This window comes from Equus przewalskii, chromosome 1, assembly GCF_037783145.1.
Source record: "Equus przewalskii isolate Varuska chromosome 1, EquPr2, whole genome shotgun sequence".
Taxonomy (NCBI): Eukaryota; Metazoa; Chordata; class Mammalia; order Perissodactyla; family Equidae; genus Equus; species Equus przewalskii.
Genome location: NC_091831.1, coordinates 80,803,135 through 80,824,220, shown reverse-complemented (window position 1 = coordinate 80,824,220; position 21,086 = coordinate 80,803,135). Strand labels below are relative to the sequence as shown.

General features: G+C 38.6%; 1 protein-coding gene across 21 annotated transcripts in view; it reads left to right on the top strand.

Annotated features, from left to right (window-relative positions):
- Window positions 1–1,395: 1,395 nt before the first annotated feature.
- The window catches only part of MARCHF8 (membrane associated ring-CH-type finger 8), a 120,786-nt gene continuing 101,095 nt past the window's right edge, over window positions 1,396–21,086 (top strand). For 4 of the 21 annotated variants that reach the window (XM_070569291.1, XM_008524304.2, XM_070569249.1 and 1 more), the window contains exon 1: window positions 1,419–1,578. The gene's annotated coding sequence lies outside the window, so the exon portion shown is untranslated. Of the gene's footprint in view, window positions 1,707–1,805; window positions 2,062–2,279; window positions 2,410–13,331; window positions 13,472–21,086 lie in introns of those variants that run through there. The other 17 variants (XM_070569324.1, XM_070569215.1, XM_070569320.1 and 14 more) reach the window with 15 other exon arrangements.

Genomic DNA, 21,086 nt, shown 5'->3' with positions numbered 1-21,086 from the left:
CACTGTGTGTGTTGGGCACTTGAATGTGTTGTGCCAGCATTATTTCATTTCACCTTCATAACTATTATATTCAAAAGATATTTCTTTTAGCTAGATGAAGAAAGAGGCTCCAAAAGGTTAAGTAAATTGCCTAGACAGTAATGGCTGCACCAGGACTCACCCTAGCATTGCCTCCATGAGTACAGCCTAACTCAGAGATCCTTCTGGATCTACCAAAGTTCTTTGCCACTTCCTACAGAAGGACGGCAGGATTCCACACCTACAGATCAACCAACTTTTTAGCTTCCTAGGCATGGTCTAGGCATAAGGTATACCAATGGAAGATACTCTTCTTGCCTTCATCAAACATCGGCTGCCAGAAGCAGCAGAAAATGTCAATCAGGTTGTGGCAACTGACCTTGCCTATTTTGTGTAGTAAAAGATGAGAAAAGTGTCACTGTATTTTGTACTCTTTGTAATGTTGCATTGTAGGTGTGTTATAGAAATGAAGAGGATGTTGGACCTTGTTGTATTGACCTGGAGGATATTTTAAACTCACTATTTTGACCCTGTCAATTTGCTCTTAGCCACACATGCAAAGTGATCAGAATTGTATGGGGAACTTAATTCTTCAATAGATCACTCCTGGACAACAGAACAATTCTGGAATATTTAAGAGTATTTGCTCACAATCCACTCATGAATTTACTAAGAAATAATACAAACTGTTAGTCTTTTATACAACTTATAATGAATATTATGGGAGAAATTGGCAGTGGCTGAAACTTTACTTCTGCAAAGTTTGATCTAGGAAAACTGGACTTGGGAGAAACACTCACTAAAAACAAAGTGACAGAGCTATGATCAGGAAAGTTTGACATGGACAAAAGCTGAACGCTGAATCAAATATTTACTTAGATATGTTTGTCTTTACACGTACAAAGACTAATCCCCTTGAAAATCATAATAAAGTATAATTTAAAAGAAAAGTTGGAAGTCCCATAAGCCTTCCTCACACTTTGTGACGGGGATGGGGAGGTAGGCTGTGGGCACAGCCATTCACTCCAGATTAGGGAGTTAAAGCAGACACAAGCGTTCATTAAGGCAAACAAAACCATTATTGCTTATTCTGCTCTCCCTGCGTGTGCTAGCTTTGGGTGAGGAAGTATTTTACATTTTTTCCTCCAAGTTCAACATCCTAATGCCAGCCCGATTTCCCTTCTCCTTCCAAAACACTAACAAGAAATACGTTCAGGCCCAGTGGTCACTCAAGTTTGCATGAAGCCGGGGTGGCGAGAGCGCGGCCCCTTCCTCGCCCGCCTCGGGCAGGCACGCCGGTTCCCGCTTCCGCCCCGCCGAGAGGCGCGAGCGCCGAGGGACTGCGCCACCGCCGTCGTCGCCGGGCAACGCCTCCGCCCCGCCCCCGGCGAGCACGTGACGCGCGCGTCACGTGACGGCCCAGTCGGCTTCCTCGGGCGGAGGGGTGCGGAGGGGTGCGTACAGGCCCGCGGCCCCAGCGGCGGCTCTGCTGCGTCCGCGTCTCCGGCATGCGCCAGGCGGGCCGGGGCGGCCAGGCCGCGAGCTCAGCGCCCACCTGAGGTAACTCCCGTAGCCTCGGGCCGTGCGTGCCCCACGCCGCGCTCAGCCGCCGCCGCCGTCCGCCGTCGAGGCCGCCCGAGCCCCCGGCCCGGCAGGGGGTGTGGCTGCTGCTGCGCGGCCCGCGACAGGTGGGTCGGGCGGGGCGGCTGCCGAGGCCCGGTGGGCCCGGGTCCCGCGCGGAGCCGTCCGAAGAGCGGCAGCGCCCCCGGCCGTGGGCCCGCCCGCCCGGGCTCCAGGCCGCCCTTGGAGCCGGGCCGCGGACGCCGTCGGTCGCCGAGGGCCCCGGGCTGCCGGCGGGGAGTCCCGGCGATCGCGTCCGGCGGGGCTGCGAGACCTGGGGCCCGTGGGCCCTCGCCCTGGCCTGAGTTTCCGCATCTGTAAAATGACAGCCCGGCCTCGGTGACCGGTGAGGACTGCCGCTTCCGACGTGGGGATCTCGAGAGAGATCTGCGGGCGCTGGAAGCTGCCGCAGGGAGAGCCTAGGTAGAGACTGTGTCTTCATTGCCGAGTTTCTGCCTGTCTTTTCATCTGACAAGCCTTGGATTCTTGTTCACCGGGCTCAAGTTTGTAATAGAAAACATAGTAGAGAGAGTCACAATGGATTATGTTGCTGTTTTTTCCCCAGGCTTTTTAAATGCAACGGGACCTTCTTTCTTAAAACCTTATCTGGAAGCCCATTTTGTAAAAAGGAGAAAAACGGAGCCTTTTTCGGGCCCTCCCCCCGCATCACCCCAAGGGCCCCCGGGGATCAGAGGTTGAGAAGCGCTGTCAGAGTTGAGGAAATGTTTTGTGTTTGTTAATTTGATGGGATTCGGCAGAGGCATCCTTTGCGTATGTAGAGTTTTATTTTTCTTTTGATTTTGTCTGTCATGCAGTTAGAGAGATATTTAGCATATTTCTTATATATACTGGAAAAAGGCCCCAAAATTTCCTAAAGAGAGCTTTCTCTTTGCATCTTTTCTTGCATCGCAGTCCCTGGGGGAGTACGTGTGTGTTAACAGTGAGACCTCAGGCCTCAGGGCTGGTTTAGTTGCTCAGGCACCGAATGAGAGTGGAAGACTTTTTGCAAGACTTTTGAGACCAACTGAATGAATTAGGACATTTCCTCTCAAAAATACGAAAGTTGGAAGAGTGTGTGAACTAAAATCGTTAGGGTCATGGAATAATGTGAACATACTCCAAATTTTGAAGCAAGAGAATTTTGAGAGAACTGACTTGAGCAGAAAAGGTGGTCCCGTTTTCTACAGGGAGTGGACATATAAACAGAATGAGGTGGTGGTGTGTAGGCCAAAACAATTTTCAGGAGGATTTTGTGTGTGTGTGTGAGGAAAATTGGCCCTGAGCTAACATCTGTGCCAGTCCTCCTCTATTTTGTGTGTGAGATGCTGCCACAGCATGGCTGATGAGTGGTGTGTAGGGCATGCCTGGCAAATCCTGGGCTGCCCAAGTGGAGCAGGAGAACCCACTACACCCTCGGGGGGCCCCTTGGATTTTCTTTTTTTTAAGTTGAGAAATGTTCAGTTTCCTAATTTGTTCTTTTTGAAGACCAGAGTTGATCAGAGTTTTACTGAAACTTGAAGTTTGATATTGAAAGAGGAAAACTATACCCTCTTACGACTTATCCACTTGTGCTTCTGTGAGGTGAGACAGCATTGGAGGTTGAAGGGACTAGGAGTGGAACCCAAGGTGACCTCGTGGAATATGTTTTCTCTTTTCACAACAGACTCACTTCCTTGATCTTTGGTTTAGTTTAGGCAAGTCACTTCCCTTCCTCTGGTCTCAGTTTCTGCTACAAAGTGAGGAAATTGGATTGATTACTGCTCCATCTTTTGGCTTCGGTTAGGGTTGCCAAAGAAAATACAGGCCAACCAGTTAAATTTGAATTTCAGATAAACAGTGAATAATTTTTTAGTATAAGTATTGCATAGGGCATGCTTTACTTAAAAAATTGTCTGTCTGAAGTTCAAGTTTAACTGGGCCTATTGTATTTTTATTTGCTAAATCTGGCAACCCCAACATTTCTGTCTCAAGTTAGCTCCAGGAAGAAATTATAGATGCATAGACGGGAATGAAGTGATTCAACCAGTCAAGCCCCCCTATTGTTTTCAGTAGTAGTGTCTAGTTCTTAAGGAATAGCTCTTTCACTTGTGGTCTCTCTCTGTCTTTCCCCCCACTATTTAGCAGTTGCTTTTCTGCCATAATCACATAATGTTTAGATTTATACTTTTGGTGGTAAACAAAATATCTGAAAGCAAAAAAAGAAAAGTTGCCCAAATTTCTAAAAGTAACAAATTTGAGTCTTGAAATGGCGTATCCTTTTTTTTTCAGTAAATACTTTGCTGAAGTATTTGCTCAGTAGTTTTGCGATTGTCTTCAAGACATTTGCTAAAGCAGTGGACTGTTCTGATGGCAAATAATCTTTCAGAAAGTTCTTAAGCCTTTTGATTCGGCCCCCTGTAAATACAGAAAATGAGCAGTATATGCCTGTAACGTTTTATATTTTAACTGACTGTTGTCCATCATGTCTTCGATATATTTTGAAGAGTTTCAATGTTCAAATTCTTTTTCAAGGAGTGTAATTTCTGATTCCTCATTTTTGAGATTTTTTTTTTTAACTAGGCCAGATCCAGTTTCTTTACTCGCCCTGAATTGCCTGAATTTTCGAATTTATTATTCTTTCAATAGTCAACAAAAAGCTGAGTGCCTTCTATGAGCCGGGCTGATGTCATCAGTGTTGTAGTTCTCCAGGTGCTTGTCTCTGCTAGAGGAGTTAAATCACACGCAAGCCAAGGATAATGTGACGAAGGTCTTGAAGTGACACAGATGCTCTGGGGACTGAGAGGAGGATGAGCTCCCGTCACATGATAGACTGAATGGCAGAACGTCCTGGAAGAGGTCGTAATTAATTGAGGTCATGGTGGTAAAGTAAAGCTGGGGTCAGGAAGACAGGTTTACAGAAAGGTAGGAAGAAGCAGGAAAGGTCAGGGAATCCATCCTTTCAGTGCTACCAAGCATATGCTTTGTTGGATTAAAAATAGTTGAAAATACTGTTTCCATGTAGTTTTTGGTTCACTATGATTCTTCTCATCTGCATTAATTATATTGGGATGGACCTTCTTCAGTGTGTATCTGTATTGGAAAGATCTTCAGCTGTCAGTGTAAGTCTTTGCAAAAATGTGTATGAAATACTTCACACATACACAGATGTGTAATTTGCATATATAAAGCTCAAAATAGAATATTCCCCACGTCATTGAAACCTGGGTGCCCCTTCCTGATTAGACTGCCCTTCCTTCCTCTCGGAAGTAACCACCGTCCTGAACTGTATGTCTACTATTTCTTTGCTGTTCTTGGTGATCTTACTTTATATGTATACATCCCCCCAAAACATTGTTTACTTTTGCATGCTTTTGAACTTTATGTAAATGGCATCATGCTATGTGGATGGTTTTTTCTGTGACTTTTTTTACTTATAATTAGGTTACTATTATATCTTACGCAGATTTATTTTATTTTTTATGGCTTTAGCAAAGGCACTCAAAAAATAATGATTGAGGCAAACTCACTTCCCTAGAAGGCAACCTCTTCTTATTGAAACCATGTGAAAGGAGGTTAAAAAAAGATTTTTGTTCTTTTCCTTTGAATATTTCTTTATTTCACTGGAAGAAAGATTGTATAACTATGGATCATGAATTCACAGTGAGTTTCGAAATTTGCTTTTAAAAATGAAGGTATGTTTCAAAAGTTTTAAGGGTTCTCCCTGTCCTTTTTCTTACCTTTTTAAAAAGATGTATGTTTATTAACATACAAAGATATCTGAAATATTGTTGTATGAAAAACGCAGACCGTAGAAGTGTCCTCTTATGTTTTCTATAGTTTGAGCTCTTATATTTAGGTCTATGATCTAGTTTTAGGGGCTGAGTGTGTGGTGTGAGGGATGGCTTTAGGTTCATTATTTTCCTTTATGGATACACAGTTTTGGTATCATTTGTTGAAAGATTATCCTTTCCCTACTGAATGTATTGTCCTTTCTCTATCCTTTGCCCGTTGAATGACCTTAGCATTTTTGTTGGAAATCATCTGATGATATATGTGTGAGTCTGTTTCTGGACTCTTTCTTCCGTTGATTTGTTGTATGTCTGTCCTTATGTCAGTACCATACTGTCTTTTCTTTTACTATAGCTTTATGTATGGTTTGAAATTGGTTATTATAAATCCTCCAAGTTTGTTCTTTATTTTCAAGGGTCCTTTGTATTTTTATAAATAATTTAAACTCAGCTTGTTAGTTTCAACAAACTCATTGGGATTTCAATTTGGATTGCCTTGACTCTGTAGATCAATTTGTGGAAAATTGCTTTCTTAATATTGAACCTTCCAATCTGTGAATGAGGTCTATCTCTCCATTTAATTATTTAGTTTCTTGCAACATGTTTTTTTAGTTGTGTAGTGTACAGGTCTTAGACATATTTTGTCAAATTTGTATTTTAACATTTTATGTTTTTTGATATTATTATAAAGGGGATTTTTAAAAAATCATTTTCCACTTGTTTATTGTTAATATGTAGAAATACAATTGTTTTTTTTTATGTTACCTTTGTATCTTGTAGCCTTTCTAAATTCATTTATTCTAATAGTCTTTTGGTTAGGTTTTTAGGATTTTCTACACATACAATCATTGAATAAAGACAATTTTACTTCTTTCTTTCTACTCAGTATGCCTTCTCTTCCTTCCTTCCATACTTTCTTTTGCCCTCTGTACCTCCTTTTTCCTTCCTTCCTTCCTTTTTTCCCCTTATTGGACTGCTTAGGATCTAGAATCCAAGATTATGATAGAAATGGAAAGCAGACTTTTGTGTTTTGTTCCCAGTCTGAGAGGCAAAGCATTCAGTCTTATACATGATACAAAAAGCACTAACTATAAAATTTTTAAAATGTTAATTTAGACTTAATAAAAATTTAAAACTTGTGCACTTTAAAATGCACCGTTAAGAAAAAGAAAAGATATGCTACAGATTGGGAGCAAATGTTTGCAATTTGTATATCTGACAAAGGACCTTTATCCAGTGTATACAAAAAACCTCTATAAATCATTAATAAGAAGGCAGACAACTCAAATTACAACATCCATAGAAGATTTGGACAGACAATTTCACAAAAGAAGATATTTGAATTTTCAATAGGCACATTTAAAATTCTCAACAAATTTAGTCATTTAGGGAAATACAAATCACAATTACAAACAGCTCTTTGCCTACAAGAATGATTGAAGTTGAAAAGATTGACAATATCGAGTGTCGATGAGGGTGTAGAGCAACCAGAACTTTCAAAAGTTGCTAGTAGGAGTGTGTTCATGACACAGACTCTGGGGAACAGTTTGGCAGCTTCCTCTTAACTTAAACATACACTTATATGACCCAGCAATTCCATCCCTGATTATAAAATAAAAACTTATGTCACAAATGACTTACATGAGTGGTTAAGTTCGTATGCTCTGCTGCAGGCAGCCCAGTGTTTCCTTGGTTCGAATCCTGGGCGTGGACATGGCACTGCTCATCAAACCACACTGAGGCGGTGTCCCACGTGCCACAACTAGAAGGACCCACAACAGGGAATATACAGCTATGTACCGGGGGGCTTTGGGGAGAAAAAGGAAAAAAAATAAAATCTTTAAAAAAAATACAAAAGAAAACTTATGTCGCAAATGACTTACATGCCAATGTTCAGACATCAAAACTGGAAATAGCCAAAACGTCTATCAACAAGTACACGATGGAATACTACTCAGCAGTGAAAAGGGAACTACTGATAATGTCATGACGTGAAATTAAAAAACATTACACTGAGCAAAAGAAGCCAGACACAAAATACTGCATACCTTCTAATTCCATTCACATTCATCCTAGACCCAACAAAAGTAATCTATAATAAAGCAGATTAATAATTGCCTGGTGTCAGAGGTGGGGGTAATTGACTGCAGAGGGACAAGGGGGAACTTTTTGCTGTGATGGAAATCTTCTCTGTGAGTTTGTTTTTCTCCCCCAGTCCCCCCAGTACATAGTTGTATATTTTAGTTGTGGGTCCTTCTAATTGTGGCATGTGGGATGCTACCTCAGCATGGACTAACGAGCTGTGCTATATCCATGCACAGGATCCGAACCAGTGAAACCCTGGACCACCAAAGCAGAGTGTGTGAACTTAACCACTTGGCCACAGGACCGGCCCCTCTCTGAGTTTTGATTGGATAGTGGTTACACTACATACACTTTATCAAAACTTTCCAAAATTACACTATAAATAAATATAATAAATACATTATAAATAAAATGAGTTCATTTTATTTTATGTAAATTGTATCTCAATACAGTTGATTTAAAAAAGCAATGGTCTAAATAGCATTTATAGAATAAGTATATGTGTGTACATAGAATAATTTTATGTGAAATATGTAAATGGATGTATACACGCCTGCACAAGAAGTGTCTACAAGGACATCCAGCAAATTGTTATTATGTCTAGGTGGTGAGATTTTAGGTGATTTAAAAAAATGATTGGACTTTTATTTGTTATTTGAATTATTTTTTTCAATGAACATGTCTTGACAAAAGAAAAGAAAGGTTATTTTTGGTTTTTCTTGGTCATGTAGAAGATTTTATTCCTAGATGTCTTCATCTTTTTGTTTTTTTTAAAGATTGGCACCTGAGCTAACAACTGTTGCCAATCTTTTTGTTGTTGTTGTTCTTTATTTTTTTCCTCCCCAAAGCCCCCCAGTACACAGTTGTATATTCCAGTTGTGCCTCTCATTGTGCTGTGTGGGACACTGCCGCAACATGGCCTGGTGAGTGGTGCCATGTCCACGCCCAGGATTCCAGCCAGGGAAACCCTGGGCCGCTGAAGCAGAGTGCGCAAACTTAACCACTTGGCCATGGGGCCAGCCCGATAGATGTCCTCATCTTTTGAATACTGAGTAAACATTATAATTATATAATATATAATTACATAAATATATAAAATATGTTTAGAATTTAAATACTATTACTCTGTAATTACCACCAGTTAGGAGCAAAACCTTTCATTACTTTTGATGCCCCTTGGTCCCCCTCTCTCACCGCATCCTCTTACCTCCCCACAGACATAACTGCTACCATAAGATTTGTATTTATTATTTCCTTGTTATTTTTTATAGTTTTACCACATTTGCATCTCTAAGCTGTGTTGTTTCAAAGTGTGTACTCTTAATGACTAGAGTCATACGGTATATACTTTTGTCACTTATTTTTTTATCCCACATAATGTGAGACTTGAGACTCATCCATGTTTTTATATGTGGCTGGAGTTCATTGATGTTTCATTGCTCCATTGATTACATTATATGAATATTCCACAATTTGACCTTTGTACTCTTGAGGAATGATTGGGTTGTCATTTTTTTTCTGTTAGGAGCAGTGGTGATGTGAACATTTTGTGTGTGTCTCCTGGTGTACGTGGGCAAGACTTTCTCTGGGTATATAGTTAGGAGTATGGCTTCTGGGTTATAGAGTTATGTGTTTCTTCACCTTTTCAAGTATTTCTTTTCTATTGCTCTATAACAAATTACCACAAACTTAGAGGCTTAAAACAGCACAAATTTGTTATCTCATAGTTCTATAGGTCAGAAATGTGGTAGGTTTGCCTGGGTTATCTACTCTGGGTTTTATAAGGCTGAAATAAAGTGTATTCATAACTCATCAACTCTTCTCCTACTCATGGATATTTAGTGTACTCTGGTTTTCTCTTTTATAACAGTGTTGCAGTGACCGTTCTTGTATATGTCTGAACAATTTGTGGGAGAATTAGTATAGTATAGGTCCTAAAAGCAGAATTGTCTGGTCAAAGGAGATTTAAATTGGGTAGTGGCAATTGTCCCAGTTCTTATTTCAGTCCACATTTCCCCTAATAATGTTTAGCTACCCTTTCTTCCATTCCCTTGCTCATATTATCTATTGCCAATCTCTTTATTTTCTGTATTTTAAAATTAAGTTTTTATCAAAATACTACTTGGATATTGTTTAAAAATAATGAACATAAAGGCTTATAATGAAAAACAGAGGTAATTTGTTTTCTTTCTTTTATTTTTTTAAAAGATTTTATTTTTTCTTTTTCTCCCAAAGCCCACTGGTACGTAGTGGTGTATTTTTAGTTGTGGGTCCTTCTAGTTGTGGCATGTGGGGTGCTGCCTCAGCATGGCTTGAGGAGTGGTGCCATGTCTGTGCCCAGGATTCGAACTGGCAAAACCCTGGGCCAACGAAGCGGTGCGTGCAAACTTAACCACTCAGCCACGGGGCCGGCACCTTCTGATTTATTTCTTACATTAGTTATGCCCATGGTTCTCAACTTAATGCTTCTACCACTATTACTTATTTATCCACTTTAGATGTTATTGCATTGCCTTCCTCTTTTGAGGATTTGGGCATCTTAAACTCCTCACTTACCTTTTCTCCATTCCACCTATGGTTATAGTATTATTTTTTTTGAAGTCAGTAGTCAGTATTTAGTCAGTGACCACTTACTTGTTCAACAGCAGGGCCAAGTAGTAGCCTGTGACTACATTTCCTTTCTTATGTATCTTTTTAAAGTTAAATTACCTCATTTTTTCACCTATATAACTTTTCATATACAAATTCTTAATTTTTACCGGATTCTCTATTGTAATGTTGTCCTAAACGAATAAAACAGCCAGTTACTTTACCAGCAAAATGCTTTTGTACGGCAGTAGCAGAGGAATTGCAACTTGGGGCAAGCAAGCTATAGCAAAAGCCATAGGTAACTCCTGCAAGCAAAGGAGAGTGATGCTATTTTATGGAGAAAAGGAGGACTTTGGGAGGAGTTGTTTTGAACAAAAGTCCATTGATGGAAAGGGAGAGTTCAGGGCAGTGACAGTTTCTCATTGGCTGAGTTGCTGGGCTAGTCCATTTCTCGTTGAGGGTGCAATGTACATATCTTGCAGTTGGGGGTCTGTAATTGTCTGGTACTGCGTGAGAGCTCCCGCTTTTGGCCTCCTGACTCAATTTTGATTGATTGATTGATTAAGATGGCCCTGAGCTAACATCTGTGCTAGTCTTCCTCTATTTTATATGTGGGATGCCTCCACAGCATGGCTTGATGAGCAGTGTGGATCCGAAGTGGAGCACGTGAACTTAACCACTACCCTACCTGGCCAGCCCCAGCTGCTTTTTTAAAAATCCTTTTACTATCGTTTTAATAGAATCTTGGTGGAAGAGGAACTAAACTTAAGTGTTCAACCCGCATCTTTGTTACTTCTTAATGTTTTATCACATTTGTATGAATCAGGCCGATTAAATATTTAATTTGCTTACTGCTTGTTTTGTTCATGGCACATAATCTTAAGTGGAACAGCCTTTGGGAGATGATTGAGAGCGTGAAGCTCTGCTTAACCAGGGTTTTTCTAAAAGCTCCACGCCATACCTGAGCTCCTCTTGTGTTACTCCCAGAAAGATTTGATTGCTTTCAGGTGAATTTCTTCAGAGTGGTTGATGTAGAAGATGATACTTTAATACTGTAACTTGATTTTTAAGTTAAAATGAGCTTTTATTTTATGCCAGGCGGCTACATACTGTAAATCTTTAAACTTATCTTGATTTGTTAAAAAAATAATTTAAATGTATCCTCAGGAAGGATTTTATATTAGATTCTATCAAAGCATTAGAATTTTAAAGCATTACTATAAGTCTTAAAATTGTTAATTCAGTTGTGATAATATTAGGAATGTTCTAGAACTTACCCAGGTACCTAGTGCTTAAGGTTATGGGCTCTGGAGCCAGCGTCAACGCTGACTGTGTGGCCTTGGGCCTGGTGAGGATGATAACAATTACACTTCATAGAGTGGTTGTGACAGTGTGAGGTTTTTGTTTTTTTCACTTGTTAAAACTGAAAATATTTTTCTATTTTATCATAAAACTTAAAAAATGTTATGTCAGCTCTACTACTAACACAGCGTCTTATACGAGTTGGTGTAGATCTGAGGACATTAGACGTGAGTTGGGAAACTCGAGTCCCGTTGCCCGAGTTCCTGAGTGGCTGCTAGAGCAGCCGTGTTCCTTTTCTCTCTGCCTTCTTTACTCCTTTATAAAATTGGGGTTGAGTTTGAACTGGCTGATCTCTAAGATTCTTTCTGGTTCTTCCATTCTGGGTTTTTGTTTCCCACTGAATCATAATTGAGCTAGTTATAACAGTTCATGAGGAGAGCACATTTTACAACCTGGAGAAGAAAGAGGCTTGGGATGCGGAGGGCAAGAGAATCTTACAGAAACATTGAGGGCTGATACATTGCGAATAATGTGTTTGTTTCACTTGATTATGGTCTAGGGCAAAACTAACACCTGTAGATAGAAGAGAGGCGCTCTTGATTCGGCATGATGGACACACTTCCAACCATTACAACTGTCCAACATTGAGATGGGCCGCCTTAAGTGCTGGATACTTCCTAACTGAAGGGACAAAGGTCAAGGTCAGACCAGCAAATAATGCTTCAGAATCAGGTTGAAGATATTAACGCCTCAGCAAGGGATGGTGCTGGGCGACTTCTCTAACTTTCTGGCCTCCCGTGAGTGGATATCATGGGATGATAAAGTTGTTAAAATAATCAAAAAAAGCCATATTGTAGTGTGGCACAGTGGTCACGGACTTTAATTGAATTATATTAACGACGATTCGTATACTAAATTCTTTTTTATCTGCAATTTTTTTTTTTGGTTGGAGCACAGACTTAAGTACTATTTGCTCTCAGTTTTGAAAATGTTGTTCCGCTTAAGTGTTGTGTGGTTTTTGATGATTCATCTGGGAAAAGCAGCACTATTATTTTCTTAGTTTTGTGTTATCTTTGAATGCTTGCCACTTTTCTTTTAAGCTGAGCTATGAACTGTGAGTTTGGGTTCTTAGGTCCTTTTGAAATATGCAGCTAAGTTTGTCATTGACTATGTGGGTACATTGCCAGCTTCTCTGGAGATGTTTACCAGTCTGGGCAATTTTGATAATATTATCTTCTTACAGTTCCTGCTGTGAAGCAGTCTTTGAAGAACTATATGATAATGTGGGGAGCAAGCTCTTGGGGAAAAAGATATTCGTATTACTTTTATTAAATTACAGTGCTCTTTTTCCCACTTCCTGAGGTGGAATTTTGGTCACCAAAGGGAGAGCGCTCTCACCCTGCCTTAGCGTCTGGTTGAGGAGGTTGTATGCGTGTGTGTGTTTACATTTCCTAAACTACCTCAGGTCTCCTTTACCCACTGGGTGTCCCGATTCTGCTGAGTTGGGATTAGACTTTGCTGTACGAGTGGATAAATCAGTGGATGGCGGGCTTCTGAACCTTAGCACTATTGACATTGGGGCTGGATAATTCTGTGTTGTGGGGGCTGTCTTGTACATTGTAGGAATCTTAGCAGCATCCCTCCCCTCTCCCCACTAGATGCCAGTGGCACCCCCACAGTTATGGCAACCAAAAATATCTCCAAGACATTGCCAGAAGCCCCCCGGGTGGCAAAATCACCCCATAAGTTAGAAGCACCAACTTACGGATGCTTCTGAGCCAGCGCTCTGCCATAGTTATCATCCTCCTCCCATCTGGTTTCTCCATGTTGCCAGCCTTGCTCACAGCCTCCTCCCCTTGCCTGTGCTCTGCTAAGCTAGTTAGGTGGAAGGTTGCCAAGTGGAAGGTGGAGTCGGTGGGGAGTAGGGCAGGGCTGGAGTCAGGTGTGGCACTGGGTAGTGGCTGAGCGCTGCAGCACATAGATGGGTGTGTTTTTTGGTGACAGCTAATGATCAGACTTAGAAACAAATGTTCTTTGACACGAAAGTGCTGACAATGACGTTGGTGGTCCTAGCATACAATACTAATCAGGTATGTGACATTTTCGTGTTGTCTGAAACCTGCCTTGAGAGTCTAGGGTTTTGAAAGAAAGCTCCAGGGATGTTTTCTCCTTAATGTTTTTATTTGAAGAAGCAGAAAAAAGAAAAACTGCTTCTTGATGAACTTCTATGTTCAATTTAGATTTCATTTTTGGGGTGACTTTAGTAGTTAGATAAAGTCAGTAATTTTTTTTAAGTGTATGAAATGAGGTGGGAGAATTTATAAATATAAGCAGCAGATGTTTAATGAGTACAGCTGGGGACGGTACCATGCCCTCAAGAAATGCTGAGTGCTGAGGGAGCCAGGCGGGTAACTGCGAATGGTACCACCATGTAAGGAGTGGTCGCTCTGTCTTGGGCCAGGCAGGTGGTGCGAGGTGGGCAGGAGGGATGTCATAGATAAACTGGAGAATTGGAACGGGTGTTCGCAGTCCTTGTTTATATTAATTTTCAAACAGTCAATGTTAGTTATTAGTACTCTTATTCTGGGCTTTAAGAATTGTCTTTTACCTAGTCAAGGTCATCCTGAATGCCCATTTTTATAAGTTTTATTCTCTTAACATTTATTGCATAACATTTCCCATTTTTAATAATTTGTAGTGACTGTATATTGCATTTTATGGTTATATCCTAATTAACCATTTCCATATTGTTTGACATATATCTTATTTTAAATAATTTTGCTGCTGTAAATATTCTTTGATGAATGAATATCTTTGGGCATACATTTTAATCCGCAGTTTAGATTTTTTTTTAAGCATAGTGTCATGAATTAGAGTCACTGGGTGAGATGGACATTTTGATCGTATGGCTAACCTTTCTTACTGGAAGGTTCTAATGAACACTCCCAGTAGCAGGGTGGTGAGTGGCCATTTTAGGGCTCCCTTGCCAACCTTGGGTGTTTTTAAAAAAGAAAAGAACTAATTTAACAGATGGAAAACATCTCATTGTTGTCTTTCTTTGCCTGTTTAAATTGTTAGTGAAGTTGACATTTTGTTGTTTTTCTTTTTCCTTTAAAAGTTTGTTAGTTTCTTTTGTAAACTGGCTGTTCATGTCCTTTTCTCATTAATCTTTTGGGTTGTTACTGCTTTTTTTCTGACTCCTTTATATAGTTTCTTTATATATGAAAGGAAGTAACCTTTTGTCTGTCATGTTTGTCAAAAACACTTTTCCAGTTTTTCAATTATGTCTTTTGCCTTATGTGTAACTTTTTATTTTGATACGATTTCAAACTTAACAGAAAAAGTATAAGAGGAGTACAAAGAATTACCACATATCCTTTACTAAGATTCACCAATTGTTTATATTTTACCCCATTAGCTTTATCACACTCGATGTGTATATATATATAAAAATGCATTTTTTCCTGATTCATTTGAGTCTAAGTTGTATATTTTCTAAGAACCAGGGCATTTTCTTATATAATCACAGTACAATTATTTGCCAAGAAATTTAATAATTGATAGAGTGTTATCTAATTCACATTTCACAGTGCCTTTTCAACCATTGTCCCTATATTGTCCTTTATTGCTCTTTTGTTTCCCCTGTTCCGTATCCAGTCCAGAATCACACTGAGGGAGCTCGAGTGGCACAGTTGGTTAGCGCGCGGTACTTATACAGAATCACACAGAATTTTTTTTGCTTTGTATGCATCACTTTTATTGCCTTTGCCAAGAATTATGTGAACGTGTGCCAAAACTGACACAACCGTTTGGAATGGGTGGAGATCACCAACTCTTATCCTTACGGTGTGGCCACATGCTGTCTCTGTTTAGATGATGTAAAAATACCAAGTTGGTATAGTTAATAAAACGAGCTGTGATATAAGTGATAGTTAAGAAGTCCAGCTCCCTGAACGAACACTGTGAGACGGCTGACATAACAACCTTGCTGGAAAATGGGATGGTGAATAACAGAATGTCCCTCAAGTTGTGCTTGTCTGAAGTTTCCTCTTGGTTACATTCAGGTTATGCATTTTAGACAGGGATAACACAAAAGTGATTTTTGTTTTTCTCAGTGCAACATATTAGGAGCCACCTGATAATAGTTCCAGTATTGATGATTGCTTTGGGCACTTGGTTAAGTTGCTATCTGTCAGATTTCTCTACTGCCAAGATACAGTTTTTCCCTTTGAAGTTCATAAGTATTGATATTATATAGCTATCCTGTTCCTCATCAAACTTTCACCCGCTAGTTTTAGCGTCCAGTGATGATTTTCCAACTCTGTATTTCCTTCTGTATTTATTAATGGACATTCTGCTGTAGAGCAGAGCTTTCCTCCCTCCACCCCCCCATTTATTTTTTTATTTGAATGATTCATAGATATATTCTTATTTAGTGGCCTAGAATTCATTATTCTAATTATTTTGATACTCAAATTGTCCTAGATTTGGTCCACGTGAAGCTTTTCAGTCTGGCTCTTGTGTCCATTTTGTATGTCTCCACAATTCTTTGCGCACTTACTTGCTTTCTGGTGCAACAGGATGCTCTGGGCTCCGTTTGTGTGCTCAACCCTCGAGTCAACTTTCTCCAAGGATCCTTGTTCCTTTTAGTGGGAAACAAGACCTGGGGCGTGATGTGCTTATTGCAACTAGTGTGTCTTACTTCTAAGCCCTCTTAGTGGACAGAGCTAGCATATGTTGTATTTTTTGCTTATACGTCTACGTATACACCTGTATGTATATTAAAAACTGTGATTTCATATGCTGCCAATGTTAATCCAACACCACAGGGAGACATTCTAGTGTCCCTCCTTACGGTGAATTTTGTCAAATGCTTTTGCATCTTGTTTACACTCATGGTGCAAAGATATTCTATGTTTATTTTTAGCAGTTTTATATTTTAGGTTTAGATCTATGATCTGTCTCAAATTATTTTTTGTTTATGGTGAAATAGGAGTTGAAGTTCATCTTTTTTTCTATATGGATATCTAATTGCTCCAGCACCATTTGTTGAAAAGGCTTTCCATTCTCTCTCTTTTTTTTTCTGCTTTATCTCCCTCAATCCCCCTGGTACATAGTTGTATATCTTAGTTGCTGGTCCTTCTAGTTGTGGCATGTGGGATGCCGCCTCATCATGGCCTGACGAGCGGTGCCATGTCTGCACCCAGGATCCGAACCCGTGAAACCCTGGGCTGCCTCAACAGAGCACATGAACTCAACCACTCGGCCACTGGGCCGGCCCCCTCCATTCTCTTTTGAATTGCTTTGGTGCCTCTTTTGAAAATCAATTGACTGATTAAGTGTGAGTCTATTCCTGGACACTCTCTTCTGATCTACGTCTGCCCCTAGGCCAGGACCATGCTTTGATGATTACTGTAGCTTTGTGACTCTTGAAGTCACATAATGTAAGGCCTTCAACTTCATTCTTTTTCAGGATTGTTTTGGCTGTGCTAGATCTTTTGCATTTCCATGTAAATTTTAGAATCAAATGGCCAATTTCTGTAAAAATACCTAGTAGGAATATGAATGGAATTCTGATTTGGGCACAATCAATATCTTTACCCTATTGAATCTTCCAAATTACAAAGAAGATGTACGTCTCCAATTCTTGAGATATTTAATTTCTCTCAGCTGTGTTTTATAGTTTTCAGTGTATGGAACATGCATGTCTTTTGTTAAAATTATTCAAATTACTCTGCTTTATGACATTAAGATAAGTTTTTAGAGTTTCATTTTCTTTTTGATGCTAGTATATAGAAATACATTTGTATTTTGTGTGTTGTACTTGCATCGTGTAAACTTGCTGAATTGACTTAGATTTCTTAGGAATTTCTTTCTTAGCAATTATGTAGCCTGTGAAAAGAAACATCTTCTTTTCCAATTTTTATGCCTTGTATTTCTTTTCCCTGCCATATTACACTGCCTAGGGCATTCTGTATTTTGTTGAGTGGAAGTGGTGAGAATGGGCTTCCTTGCCTTATAGCCAGTTGTAGAGGGGAAATCCTCAGGATTTCGTTATTAAATGTTATTTGCTGTACATTTATATGATTGAGGAAATTTCTTTCTGTTTCTAGTGTGTTGTGAGTTTTTTAAAAAGCTGAATGGATGTTGATTTTTGTCACATGGTTTTGTTGCATCTGTTATTATGTTAAATGACATTGACTTTCAAATGTTAATCTATCTTTATATTCCTGAGAGAAACCCCACTTTGTCATGATAGATTACTCTTTTTTAAGTTACTGATTTTGATTTTTCCATTAGTTTGCCAAGGATGTTTTCATCTGCGTTCATAAACCATGTTCATGATAAGTAGTTTTTTTGTAGTTTTCATGAAATGTAGCTTTTTTGTAATTTTTTTTAGGTTTTGGTAATAGGTTTATGCAGAGCATCTAAAATGAATTGGGAAGTGTTTCCTCCTTTCTTTTCTTCCTCATATGTTTGATAGAATTCACCAGTGAAACCATCTGAGTGATGTTTTCTTTTTGCAGACGGATAGGGTAACAAATTCAATTTATCTAACAGATATATAGCTATCCAGATTTTTAGAGTGTCATCTTGTGTCATTTGTGTTTTCCTTATTACTAGTGTTTGCATGGTGTATCTTTTTCCATTCTCTTACTTTTAAACTGTGTCTTTATATTCGAAGTATATCCCTTGTAGACATGATATAGTTGAGTCTTGGTTTTTCTTTTTCCAGTCTGACAATCTCTTCCTTTTAATTGGAATATTTAGTCCCTTTCTATTTAATATACTTATCAATACACAGTTGATCCTCATTATTCATGGATTCTATATCTGCAGCTTTGCCTGCTTGCTAAAATTTATTAGTAACCCCAAAATCAGTATTCTCAGTGCTCTCATGGTCATTCACAGACATGCACAGAGCAGTGAAAAATTTGAGTTGTTTGAGATGCACACCCCCAGCTGAGGTTGAACAAATTGATACTCTGCTTTCATGTTTCATCCTCATAGTGCCTTGTTTTTCACATATTTGTACTTTTTTGTTGATGATTTCACTGTTTAAAATTGCGCATAAGCATAGTGCTGAGGTGCTGTCTGGTGTTCCTAAGTTCAAGAACGTCATGATGTGCCTTACAGAGAAAATAGCCTTGTTAGATAAGCTGCTTCCAGGCGTGTGTTATAGTGCTATTGGTCATGAGTTCAATGTTAATGAGTCAACAATATATATTTGCTAAATAAGGTGTCTTTAAAGAGGAGCAAACATGAAACAAGGTTATGTATTGATTGGTTGACTGAAGTGTGGTGACCAGAGCCTCACGGGAACCTAACCCTGTGTTTCCCCAGGAGTAGTGGTTCCATACTCAGTAATTGAGTGTTCGGGGTGACTTTATAGAACATAACTACTGCAAATAATGAGAATTGACTGTAGTTGGGTTTAGATCTCTTTTTTTTCTTTTCTTTTTCTGTTACTCTTTTCCCCTAGAGGGTAAATTGACTATCTTTTAGTATTCCATTTAACAACTTTTTTTAATTATTGCATTTGCAATTGCAACATTCACTCTTAACTTATCCCAGTCTGTCTACTCTTAGAGTTAATATTATACCACTCCTCATAAAATATAAAAACCTTGCAACAGTATAATCCCACTGTTGCCTCATTCATTGTATTATTGTCATATATTTTACATATACCTACATTTTAAGCCCCAGTGTTATACTTCTTGCATTAAACAGCCAGTGTCTTCTAAAGAAATTGAGGAGAAAATGAAAGAGAGTTCTTTATATTTACCCACGTATTTACCATTTCTAGTACCCTTCATTCCTTTGTATAGATCTTAGTTTTTAATCAGGTTTCATTTGCTAGGGATGAATTTCCTAGTTTTTGTTTATCTGAACATCTTTATTTTGCCTTAGTTTTTGAAGGATATTTTTGCTGCATATGGGATTCTGGGTTGACAGTTTTTTCTTCCAGCATTATAGATATTGTTTCATTGTTTTTTGGCTTCTTTTATCTGATAAAAAGTCAGTTTTCATTCATATTATTGTTACTGTTAGTGTAATTATTATTTCTTTGTAGGTGCTTTCAAAATTTTTCTCTTTATTTTTGGTTTTCAGCTGTTTTCTGATATGCTCAGGTACAATTCTGTTTATATTCATCCTACTTAGTGTTCACTGAGTTTCTTGGATTTATAAATCAGTGGGGTTTTTTTTAGTGAAATTTGGGGTATTATATTTTCAGATATTTTTTTCTGCTCCAATTTTCCCATCTTTGTCTCCAGTTGTATGGACAGGTTTGGGAGAGTTCATTTTTGTCCAATTTTTTTTTTCCTCCATTTTTCGGCTTGGGTAACTTCTATTGGTTTGTCTGCCAATTCACTGACTCTTCTGCCATCTTCAATCTATTAAGATCATCCAGTGATTTTTTTGTTTTAACTTTTTATTCTTTTCAGTTCTAGGATTTCCATTTGGTTCTTTTTCATAGTTTTCATTTCTCAGTTGAGACTTCCACTCATTAAGACCATGTTTTGTCAACTCTCTCTCACTTACACTGGGTAACAGCTGCAATAAGCCTATTTCTTCTGATAATATTATAGTCGTTCCTTTTTTCTTTTAATTAATAGTTACTTGACAACATTTTTAATCCTTTTACTTTCAACTTCTTGTGTTATTATTCATTGGGTATGTCTTGTGTAAGCCCTTTATAACTAGAGCTGTTTATATTTTATAAAATAATCTTATAATCTGTGTTTTAATTGGCAATTTTAATTCGTTTATGTATATTATGATTATTGATACATTTTCGGTGCCATTTTACTTTATGCTTTCTGTTTGCACTTTTCTATGCTGATTTTTTCTCTTTCTTTTTTGTTCTTTTAAAAAAAAAAGGTTTTTGCACTTTTCTTATGGTATTTTCTCCCTTGTTGGTTTGGGAGTTTTTTTCATGGTTTATTCTTGAAATATTACTATAGAGTTTTGAGTTAACAAAACTGGAAGTTAGCGATATCTTAATTGCCCTCTAAAAAAATACAAAGACTTTAAAATATTTTAACTCTAATGACCTCTCCTTCTTCACACCTTTACTTAAGCAGTTTGGTTTTCAGATTTCTGTTTTCTCTCTTTACAAATTGCAAACCGTTATTATTTTTAGCCTGGGAAATGTTTGTTTACAGTTACTTGCATGTTTACCAGTACTTGTATATTATTTCTTCTGCCATCTCACATCTTGTTTCTGAGATAATTTTCCATTTTTCTGCAGTATATTCTTTCAAAGTTTTTTAGTGAAGGTCTGCTGGTAATAAACTCTTTATATTATTGTTTATTTGGAAATATTTTTATTTCATCTTCATTATTGAAGTATAGTTTTGCCGGGCATACAATGCTGGATGACAGTTACGTTTTCTCTGTAGTTTGAAGATTATATTCGGCTGTCTTCTGGCTTTTGTTGCTGTTGGTGAGAATTGTCTAGCAAAATCTAACTGTAGTAATCTGTTCTTTATCTCTGGCTGTTTTAAAATTTTTTCTTTGGCTTTGTAATTTGCTACAATGTGTCTAGGTGTTGAGTTCTTTTTGTTTATACTACTTGCTGTATATTATGTTTGCTGAATCTTCATCCAGGTCTTTCATCTGTTTTTGAAAGTTCTTAGCTCTTATCTCTTCAAATATTGTTTCTGTTGTTTGTTCTTTCTGCTGGCTCTCACTCATAGA